Below are 12619 nucleotides of genomic sequence, written 5' to 3'. Positions count from 1 at the left end.
AAGATATTCTTGTTTTAGTGTTAGTGTTATGAGTGAAATAGTAGGATATTGTAGATCTAGGCTAGTTTATTGTAGTGTGTTTATTGTAGATCTAGGTCTAGTGTAGTAGTTTTGGTGATTAAGTTAGATAGTTGTTTTGATCAGTTTGTGTCAGATAGTTAGTTTGGTAGTGTTTGTAGTGGTGTAGATTTAGAGGGTAGTTTATAGTGGTTAGTGTATATATTATATTTTATTATTATTTGATTCCATGTAAATAAAGTTTCATTTTGTTTATTTATACTAAACTAAAGTTTGTTATCTTGTTTCCATTTAGTTTAGTTTAGTATGTCTGGTTACTTAGGTGACTCTAGCCCCTTGGTCGTAGACTGAGGTGTCACAGATGAGCCCACCCAGTAGCGCAAACATCTGCCTACTGTTGGTAAATTTTAATGTTGAGCAGAAGAGAATAGGCCCTCCCACTCGCGCCTGCCTGACCTGCTCACATTTTTGGTGTCAGAAGTGGGATCTGTGCTTGAGTGACCAGACTTGTATTTTTTTTATTGGGATAGATTAGGTTTGCGTAGGAGTTTAGGCATTGATAGGAAGTAGTGTATAGTTCAGTTTTTCTTTGGGCGTTTGTTAGAGAGGTTATTAGGCTTTAGTTTTGTTGAGTAGTTACGTAGATGAACAGCGAGGCAGCAGCAGCAGCAAGAATGCAGCCGTCTCAGACAGTTATCTTGGTGCCTAGGACAGAGATGAGTATCCGGCGCTTCCATGGTGATGGTCCTGCCAGGGAAATTGAAGAGTTCCTTCAAAATGTTGAGAGAGCTTGGAAGTCTCAACACATGGTGCATCCAGAGGAAAAATGTGACTTCCTCTTTGCACATCTAGGTGAGGCAGTGAAGGCCGAACTTAGGTGTCACCCTCAGACGACAAGGGCATGTCCAGATGCCCTTGTACAAGTTCTACGCTCCACTTATGGAGAAAGGCGGAGCATCAACTGCCTCATTGGGGAGCTGTTCCGAATAAGCCAGCACCAGTATGAGTCTGTCCGCGCATACTCACACCGTCTCCTTCAAGCATTTGAAGCACTCACAGACAGGCAGAGAGCTCTATCTGAAACTCCCTTCAGCAAGTCTATCCTGAGGGACCAGTTTGTAGAAAACCTCAGTGACAGGATCCTAAGGAGAGATCTGCGAGAGAGACTACTTGACAGGCCAGAAACTGAATTCCTGGCGTTAAGAGACATGGCCATTAGGTGGGCACAAGACGAGGATGTCGCACCACAAGTCAACGTCACATGCAGTGAGATAAACATTGAAGGCCAGCTAGCTGCGCTCTCCAAGCAAGTGGAGGAGCTTGCAGCCCAGATTGTGCTCCTACAACTTTCGGGACCACAGAACTCTAACTGTCCCCACTGCAACCACCATCAACCTGATCACATTAGCGGCAAGGTGAGACAGATTGTCTCACAACCAAAGCGCACTCTTAACCATAAGAGGCCAACGATGAAGAACAGGAAATGCTACACATGTGGCAAACCTGGCCATCTTGCAAGAAATTGCAGGCTGCAGAACAGGTTCCAAGGTCAGCGAAAGAAGCCAGGGAACCGGGCTTACCAGCAACACCCTTCTAGAAGCAACTGCTCGAATTGTGGAAGCCGGGACCACTTCACCCGAGCTTGCCCTGATGTCACTGCAGCAGTGAATCGCGTTCAGGTTGCCTCAGTGGAACAACCACAGGCAGTACAACTGCAACCTGCTCCCAAGCCAACAGAATTGTCGGTTGAGGTGCCACCGAATCCTGGGCGATCCAACACTGCTCCTGATTCAATTGTTCGCAGAAACCAACCCGCAGTGGCAGAAATGATGTCGATGCGTACAGAAGTCGCCTCACCTGACACTTCCAGTAATCATGCAGAAGGAGGTAGGGAAACAAATCCTTTCCTACAGTTTCATCCGGTCCAACCAGAATCCACATTGCTTTCCCATGAGGTTCCTGAGTTGCAGAAGAAAAGGAACGACCTTCTGAACATTGGGTGCAGAGTTCTTGTCGAACAGAGAGTCAGAGGCCAGGGAAGAATGTTCATGCAGTATGAACCCTCGTGTTTTGTAATTACTGCAGTACCCAAGTATGCTTCTGGCTGGTACATGGTGGAGGCAGAAGACGGCAGTACTTACCGATATGTAAGAGAGGAGGAAATGAAGTTCGTTTCCTCACCATACTAGCACAATTCTTCATTTGTATATTTGTAATTTTTATTTAATATGTTGGTTGCGTTCCAATGTATCAAGATGTATTAGTTTGTAATAACTCTATGAGTACATGTTATCTACATGTGTATTTAAAAGCTTTTTTTAAAGCTTAGTAGTTGCTGTACCTATTTAAGAATGTACAGAATCAAGAGTATTTTCTTGTGTTTTTAGTTGATGAAGTGTATATTTTTTTTTTGCTTTTGTCCTTGTAAAGAAATATAATTTAAGTCATGTCATGGAGATGTATATTTTTGTGTGAAATAGATTTTAGTGTGTATTTTCTTTGATGGTATAATATGTCAGCAGTATGTATGTAATGCATTTTAAGTAGTTTGTTAGTATTATGTTTTGCGAGGACGCAAAAATTTAAGGCGGGATGAATGTGAGCTTGCGCTCCCAGAGCTATATTTTTATATATTTTATTTTTATAGGCTAGTGCCAAACTTATCATTTGTACTTCCGCTTTTTGTTTATAAAAAGTGATGCCCACGCTGTTTTTAAAACAGTTCAGTGTACAGTTGACCAGTGGTCAGTACCATATCTGTCTGTGTGACAGCTGAATATCTTTGTGGTCTGTCATCTAATTATATTTTTATTCATGTACCTGGGACGGCCTGCTATTATTACTGCTGTGTAACTGCTGTGTTACTGCTTTTAACTGCTGCCTTTTAGCTGCTGAATATTACTGCTTATAGATCTAGCTGTTGTTTATAACTGCTGTTGTTAGATCTATTCTAATTCTAGGGAATCTAGGATCTAGTGTTATTTTTCTTTATTATCGCCTTAGTAAACTTAGTTATATTTATAGTCTGTTTCTCAGTTCTGTTCTTAGTGAATAGTAAGGTACTGAGCCTAAGGATAAGATATTCTTGTTTTAGTGTTAGTGTTATGAGTGAAATAGTAGGATATTGTAGATCTAGGCTAGTTTATTGTAGTGTGTTTATTGTAGATCTAGGTCTAGTGTAGTAGTTTTGGTGATTAAGTTAGATAGTTGTTTTGATCAGTTTGTGTCAGATAGTTAGTTTGGTAGTGTTTGTAGTGGTGTAGATTTAGAGGGTAGTTTATAGTGGTTAGTGTATATATTATATTTTATTATTATTTGATTCCATGTAAATAAAGTTTCATTTTGTTTATTTATACTAAACTAAAGTTTGTTATCTTGTTTCCATTTAGTTTAGTTTAGTATGTCTGGTTACTTAGGTGACTCTAGCCCCTTGGTCGTAGACTGAGGTGTCACAGATGAGCCCACCCAGTAGCGCAAACATCTGCCTACTGTTGGTAAATTTTAATGTTGAGCAGAAGAGAATAGGCCCTCCCACTCGCGCCTGCCTGACCTGCTCACACAAAATCACTACATCTATTTTCTATTATTAAAAAGTTACTAGATCTATTTTCTATTATTAAAAAGTTACTAGATCTATTTTTAAAAAGTCACTAGATCTATTTTCAATCAAAAATAAAAGGTCACTATATCTATTTTCAATCAAAAGGCCACTAGATCTATTTTCTATTTTAAAAAAGTTACTAGACCTATTTTCAATCAAAAATAAAATTTCACTATATCTATTTTCAATCAAAAGGCCACTAGATCTATTTTCTATTTTAAAAAAGTTACTAGATCTATTTTCAATCAAAAATAAAAGGTCACTAGATCTATTTTCGATCAAAAATAAAAGGCAACTATATCTATTTTCTATTTTAAAAAAGTTAATTAATTACTAGATCTATTTTCAATCAAAAATAAAAGGTCACTATATCTATTTTCAATCAAAAGGCCACTAGATCTATTTTCTATTTTTAAAAAGTTACTACATCTATTTTCAATCAAAAATAAAAGGTCACTATATCTATTTTCAATCAAAAGGCCACTAGATCTATTTTCTATTTTAAAAAAAGTTACTAGATCTATTTTCAATCAAAAATAAAAGGTCACTATATCTATTTTCAATCAAAAGGCCACTAGATCTATTTTCTATTTTAAAAAAGTTACTAGATCTATTTTCAATCAAAAATAAAAGGTCACTATATCTATTTTCAATCAAAAAACCATTAGATCTATTTTCTATTTTAAAAAAGTTACTAGATCTATTTTCAATCAAAAATAAAAGGTCACTATATCTATTTTCAATCAAAAGGCCACTAGATCTATTTTCTATTTTAAAAAAGTTACTAGATCTATTTTCAATCAAAGGCCACTAGATCTATTTTTAAAAAGTTACTACATCTTTTTTCAATCAAAAATAAAAGGTCACTATATCTATTTTCCATCAAAAGGCCACTAGATCTATTTTCTATTTTAAAAAAGTTACTAGATCTATTTTCAATCAAAAATAAAAGGTCACTATATCTATTTTCAATCAAAAGGCCACTAGATCTATTTTCTATTTTAAAAAAGTTACTACATCTATTTTCAATCAAAAATAAAAGGTCACTATATCTATTTTCAATCAAAAGGCCATTAGATCTATTTTCTATTTTAAAAAAGTTACTACATCTATTTTCAATCAAAAATAAAAGGTCACTATATCTATTTTCAATCAAAAGACCACTAGATCTATTTTCTATTTTAAAAAAGTTACTAGATCTATTTTCAATCAAAAATAAATAGTCACTATATCTATTTTCAATCAAAAGGCCACTAGATCTATTTTCTATTTTAAAAAAGTTACTAGATCTATTTTCAATCAAAAATAAAAGGTCACTATATCTATTTTCAATCAAAAGGCCACTAGATCTATTTTCTATTTTAAAAAAGTTACTAGATCTATTTTCAATCAAAAATAAAAGGTCACTATATCTATTTTCAATCAAAAGGCCACTAGATCTATTTTCTATTTTAAAAAAGTTACTAGATCTATTTTCAATCAAAAATAAAAGGTCACTATATCTATTTTCCATCAAAAGGCCACTAGATCTATTTTCTATTTTAAAAAAGTTACTACATCTATTTTCAATCAAAAATAAAAGGTCACTATATCTATTTTCAATCAAAAGGCCACTAGATCTATTTTCTATTTTAAAAAAGTTACTACATCTATTTTCAATCAAAAATAAAAGGTCACTATATCTATTTTCCATCAAAAGGCCACTAGATCTATTTTCTATTTTAAAAAAGTTACTAGATCTATTTTCAATCAAAAATAAAAGGTCACTATATCTATTTTCAATCAAACGGCCACTAGATCTATTTTCTATTTTAAAAAAGTTACTAGATCTATTTTCAATCAAACGGCCACTAGATCTTTTTTCTATTTTAAAAAAGTTACTAGATCTATTTTCAATAAAAAATGAAAGTTCACTATATCTATTTTCCATCAAAAGGCCACTAGATTTATTTTCTATTTTAAAAAAGTTACTAGATCTATTTTCAATCAAAAATAAAAGGTCACTATATCTATTTTCAATCAAAAGGCCACTAGATCTATTTTCTATTTTAAAAAAGTTACTAGATCTATTTTCAATCAAAAATAAAAGGTCACTATATCTATTTTCAATCAAAAGGCCACTAGATCTATTTTCTATTTTAAAAAAGTTACTAGATCTATTTTCAATCAAAAATAAAAGGTCACTATATCTATTTTCCATCAAAAGGCCACTAGATCTATTTTCTATTTTAAAAAAGTTACTACATCTATTTTCAATCAAAAATAAAATGTCACTATATCTATTTTCAATCAAACGGCCACTAGATCTATTTTCTATTTTAAAAAAGTTACTAGATCTATTTTCAATCCAAAATAAAAGGTCACTATATCTATTTTCAATCAAGAGGCCACTAGATCTATTTTCTATTTTTAAAAAGTTACTACATCTATTTTCAATCAAAAATAAAATGTCACTATATCTATTTTCAATCAAAAGGCCACTAGATCTATTTTCTATTTTAAAAAAGTTACTAGATCTATTTTCAATCAAAAATAAAAGGTCACTATATCTATTTTCAATCAAAAGGCCACTAGATCTATTTTCTATTTTAAAAAAGTTACTAGATCTATTTTCAATCAAAAATAAAAGGTTACTATATCTATTTTCCATCAAAAGGCCACTAGATCTATTTTCTATTTTAAAAAAAGTTACTACATCTATTTTCAATCAAAAAAAAGGTCACTATATCTATTTTCAATCAAGAGGATACTAGATCTATTTTCTATTTTAAAAAAGTTTCTAGATCTATTTTCAATCAAAAATAAAAGGTCACTATATCTATTTTCAATAAAAAATAACAGGTCACTATATCTATTTTAAATAAAAATTAAATTGCCACTATATCTATTTTCAATCAAAAATAAAATGTCACTTGATCTATTGTTAATCACAAAAAGGTCACTAGATCTATTTTCAATCTTAAAAAAGGTCAGTAGATCTATTTTCAGTCTAAAAAAAAGGTCCCCCATTACTTCTGTCTAATAGCTCAAGTAACTTAAATTAAAAAACAGTTTGACCTGCTCCCTACTTAATTTCCCGCCCCGGGCTATTGCCTACATGAACTCGTGTATGAAGCACAGAGCCATTGGCAGGATGAGGGAAGACAAACTTGATGGATGAGGCTAAATCTGGATGATCCTACTTTACTGCAGACGATCTCAAAGACGTGGCTGGTATCGTAATGTTTTTTTGGGAAAAAAAAAAGAAGTCTCGGTGGGCGCCTAACGCCCCGACCATGACATCATCAATTAAACGTAAAATAATAGAGAGTGCTTTTGATTGGATTTGGTTTTGGTCATAGAAAAGGGGGGGGGGAGAGAAGGGATCGCACTTGAGTGACCTTGACACCAGTGTTTTTCATTGGTTTTAGACCTTCGTCAACTTGTAAATTGTGCATCTAAGGCATCACTTAAAATTATGTTACTGATGTGCTATTGAGCCAAATGAGAGGAAAGCGCCTATACTCAAGTAGATTTCTCATCCATGCTATTTGTCTAGTCTCTAAGACACACCATTGTATTTGTCTAATGAATCTTATTAAATAAAAGGTTTTATACGTTCGTGGTACACATTAAAATGTCACATTGAATGCCAATAGGTATATACCTCTTTTTGAATTTATGAGTTTATTTGTAATTATCCGTTTATTGATAATGAATATGCCATACAATGCTTGCATTATACCTATAAGATTTACATAAAATATGTTACTTCACATTTCAATGGGACCTGTGATGGGTTTCAGTAGACTCATCGACACTGACACAATGTTTAACACTACAGTTTTAGAACCAGGTTGTAAGTTACCTTGATTAGATGCCAATTGTTTAGGTACTTGTATTTAGCTTGAGTTGTTCGCTCTTCTGATTGTCTGTTCTGTTTGCATATGGAGAAAGTTTTCCAAAGCTATCATCAACTCACTCTGTCTGTCAGTCTGTCTGTCTGTCTAGTAAAAAGTTGTTACACGTTATTTCTCCCATACACATTTTTCGGATCACCGGCATTGACAAGACATGAATTAAATACAAAAATTACCAAGTACTAACTTCATCATCATCACTCCTTTGAGTTCCTCATGGAACATAGGGCCTCGACAAAAACACGCCACGCTCCACGGTCTCTTGCTAGTTTTTTTTTTTTTGGTTTCCCAGTTATTCCCGGTCTTCTCTGCTTCTTCAATTACACTGCGTCGCCATGTTCTTTTTGGTCTTCCTCTGCGTCTTGTTCCCTGGGGGTTCCACTCTAAGGCCTGCCTAGGTCTGTTGCTGGTACTAACTTAATTACTGGTTAGTCATTATTTTTTTTTTAGACCAACAAGGGAAACTACTCCTTCAGTATTATATATATGGCTAAATATGTTTGGTTTGTTCTCCTTAGATATATGAACTAAATGTTTCTCTCACACCCATTCTCGAATCAAATTTAAACTTTAGACATTTATTTATTGTATCTAACAAAACAAGAATCATTGCGGAATTAACAAATTAGTCAATTTTTTTTTAAAATATGTTGTTGGATATTGAATAAGGTAAATAATTCTACATTTTTGAGAGATATATTTGTAAGTGCGGAGCTTTTCTCCTTGGATAAGCTTTATTCTTTTATTCTTACCTTTTATGTGTATTTATATGTGCGAATGGTTATACATGTCTCATCGTCATCATCAGTCCTTGACTTAAGTCGCAGGGGGGTACTGTGACTGTTTGCGTAACCAAACCCCTCCACCCTTCCCGGACAGCAGCTATCATTAGCAAACTATCATGACACAAGCTCGATTGGTAGGTATTTGTGTGTATGCGCTACTAATTAGTTATCTACTACTATCGGGCATGTTAACATACAAAGGATACACGAAATAGAGCTCTCAGGTGGAAAGAGTGATCTAGAGGCTAAGTACGCTTGAACTTGGCTTGGCTACCTGAAGGGGGCTCGAGGCTCGACACCGGACTCGAGGACTCGAGCAGAGTTGTGTTTTCTGAGCGCGTAAAGGCAGTACGGAAAACCTTCTCCCAGATACCCCCTCCCCCACTGGTCTACATGTGAGATATGGACCATAGCGCTCTGAGCATGCTATAAGCATGAAAGTAGCGCTATATAAGACCTACAGTTTTTATGTTTGTGAAATCCAGTAAGTATTGTAGTATTTTGGCATTTGGTCACTATGTTGTGTAATATGCCGATGGTGTAAGATTGCTGTTTGAATTTACATATACATGTGTAATCGATTTTGACGCAGTTGATGACTAAACACGTGTTCTTAAACAGCAGGGATACTACAAAATTTGGGAATGACCAACATAACAAGGAGGTATAACTTTCTTTTATTTTAATTCACATGCGGCGATCAGTTCAAGTCTCTGTCTCTGACTTCTGTGAAGGTTCTACGCTGTCTCTTATCTTATAATGATTTTAAATTCTACTCTACATCTACTTCACTTCTTATGTCGCGTTCACAACTCGACCATTTTGGTGCGCTAAACTACATCTAATACAATTCAGTTGCTTAGAGTTAAATCTATATTATAAAGTAGAATGTGAGCCGTATGTATGTTAGGAACAGAAATACAAAGCGCTTGACCAATCTTGATAAAACTTGGCAGAAATGTTCCTTGGGTACTAACTTAGGCCGTAGTGTATGTATTGTAGCCCTAAAACAAACTTAAGACCCTCAAAAAAAAACAAACAATGTTGACCGACTCTGTTAAAGCTATAGTATTTTATGAATCTAGGCTTTGTTTACAATGTTGACATGAGAAAAGGATTTAGATCTAGATCTAATTTTAAGAACTACACTTTGTACATATAGTTTTTACTTTGACACATGGAAATACAAAATATAGTCTATTAATTTCATTATTTAATAAAATTAGCCTTCAAATTTGTGTTTCAAAAATTGTTAATTTTTTTTTTTTTTACATAAATTCGTTCTTTATATCTGCGAATTTAGAACTCCTGACGTACATTCTTTTATTAGACATTATCGAAAGGTTATACTTTCATTCATTCGTGTAATCTTTAGAAATGGCCACGCATGCGCAGACCAAAATGTTACGAAACTCTCTTTTCCTAGCTCTAAAAAACTATTTCAGCTCTACGGTGATAGAACTTCTCTTAGCAAAGATAGTTTTATAATTAAACACATGAACATACTAATTACAGTTCATTCATTTCATATTTTAATCAAATTAACATTCTATTTTTTTTTCTAAAGCATTTTTACATACATTCGTTCGTCATCAGTGCAACTCTATTCTTGATATCGCGTGCTTCTAAATATAGATCTATACACAAACCAATGTTTTCATTAATAAATTGGATTCATGTCAATTAGCTATTTTTAGCTCCATTCATAGTATTTTTTCATTAATGAATTCATGCATTCGCTTTACTTATAACATTATTATTGTCTTTAATTGTTTCTAATGCACTATATCAGTGACTACATCAGCAATACACAAACTAAGGCCCGCAGGCCGCGGGTAATGTAGGGCTAGTTAATGTATATTTATCGATTGTCGATATATATATATATATTAGTTAGCTTTAGCTACTACTTTGATGTTTGTAATAATGTTTGTTTGTATGGAAATTTATTTTATTAAGGGGCTGATGTTGGCTACAAGGGGTCATCAATGTTTTCTTTGAGAGCACAGTAACTTTATAAATTGTAACTACATTTAATATTTTTTATTCAAGATCTATAAATATAGCTGTACCAGCAAGCGTATCTTTGAATGTCCCCGGACATTAATTAAAACTGTTACTGTGAGACACTATTTCTTTGTCTTTTCATAACATTCACTATTGGATACAACTGAAATCAATAAAAAACGACGGCTAGCTCCATACAATGGACCTCATTCACCAAAACTAACGGTCACGTGGTAATATTGATAAAACAACAACAAAAAATGTCACGTGATAATCATTGTTTATTTAAAATTAGATCGTAATTTGTATAGAAGAGATAGAGAATCACGTGGCTCAATGTTGTTTATTTACGCTTGGTGAATGAGGTCCATTCAAACACTAACCCCAGTCAGAGCATGACGACAAGTTTACAATCATGAAAAATGTTCCCTACTTAATTTGATTCCTGAGATCAGATGTGCATAACTTAGCCCATGCTATTAACTTATAGGTGCTCCTTTAATTAAGACGATGAATAAACACTCATTTTGTATTGCTTTGTTGTTGTTTTTACCCACTTGAAAATGTTTTCTGACATAGGAATTCAATTATAAAAACCTGTTTAAAAAACTAAAAACTTTTTAATATCAGGTCAAAAAACTGGAACCTGGGTGGGCATGAATCTCAAAAAACGGCTCGAACGATTTTCCTACATATTTGGCAGTTTATTTATATCTTTGGGAAAACAATTACTAGCTAATTGGCAATATAATCTTTTAAAAATTAAATTTCGTCTGGAGGTCTAGACACTCTATATCTTCACCATATACACGTCTGAGGGTATTCTAGCATGTCTTCATTACATAAACATTCAGCAACAATATGCGCACCTTCCTCTAAGTCTAGACCTAAAGGCCTATCAGTCGAATTTTCTATACAATGAGTAAATTTATACATTCTCTTCACCAGGATTTTTTTTTTTTCGAGATGGAGATTTGGGTGGTGTACAAAGTTTTTCATTCTTTAAAATCTATCATTCATTAGTTATCAAGAGCCAAAATAATCGCTGCTAGCAGTGGCGGACTGGCTATATGGGCATTTGGGCAAATGCCCGGTAGGCCGATACCTAAATGGGCCGGTGGGCCACCACAAGAGCCGCATGGATGCCACTTTGAATTAAATTGTCAAAGGTTTTATAATATTCTCTTATAAAAGCGGCATCGTGTTTAAAAGAAATCTCTCTACATTGTAATACTAATTTAATCTAACACATTTTCCGAAATAATGTAATAGCCTACATCCACAGTGTTACTAGTAGGCTTCCTCCTTTTAAGGCCCACACACTTAGCGATTAAAAAGCATTATAAGGCCTCTATTTCTGGTAAAAATATAGAGCTCAATGTATGCATGTGTACAGTTATCGATACTCAAACTCCACATACCTATTTTGAGGACATGCATGCCTATAATTGGATGCCCATCATATAATTTGCAATTTATGGGCCTGATTGAATAGAAATGCCCGGGCCGATTTTGACACCCAGTCCGCCCCTGGCTGCTAGAAATAAGATCATCTTCATAAATGAGGGATTGCTTTAAAAAACAACAAAAAAAATTAAACAAAAAACTTTTGATGTTTTATATCTTGGAAGATTTGGTGAATATTGCTTTCTACCTCGTTGCTTTGATCTTGGCTCGTAGTTGTTCACTATATCTTAGTGTACAGGTTAAGTATCAAGTCAGGAGCTATTTTGTTACAGAGGGGATGAAGAGAAAGAGGTGGGCACACAGAGTGAGAGAGAGAGAAGGGTAGATGTAGGGGGAAGAGATTGAGGGTCAGACAGAGAGTGAACTGAATAAGAATCCTCATTGATTATATGAAACCGTTGACTATTGAGTTGAATAGTGTAATTCTTATACCATTTAGGTATAAACGGAGATGTGGTGGCTGAGTGGTACAACGCTTTACCAAATCGTAGGGTCACGGATTCGAATCCTGGTGGAGACTGGCATGTTTACTACCATCTATTAAAACTATCTTTGCAACCTTGTTATTTTTTGTACTTGAAGGAAATCAATTCTTCTTTGTAGATGTTGTTCTCAACGGAACAAAATAAAATGTTCTTGAACAACCAATTAGGTTTCCATGCGACAGGACAGCAGAGCATAAAAGAGTCAGCAAGTATGTTGTTATTGACATTCTGTTGCTCTAGTTAGTATTTAACAAGAGGTAATATAATTCTATTTACAATTTAATTTTAAATGCTTTGGATTCTTCAGCTAAAGGGGAATAACTTTATTAGTAATTGAACAGTTTGAAAATAGCAATT

This window comes from Biomphalaria glabrata, chromosome 13, assembly GCF_947242115.1.
Source record: "Biomphalaria glabrata chromosome 13, xgBioGlab47.1, whole genome shotgun sequence".
Lineage (NCBI taxonomy): Eukaryota > Metazoa > Mollusca > Gastropoda > Planorbidae > Biomphalaria > Biomphalaria glabrata.
This window is presented reverse-complemented; position numbering follows the sequence as displayed.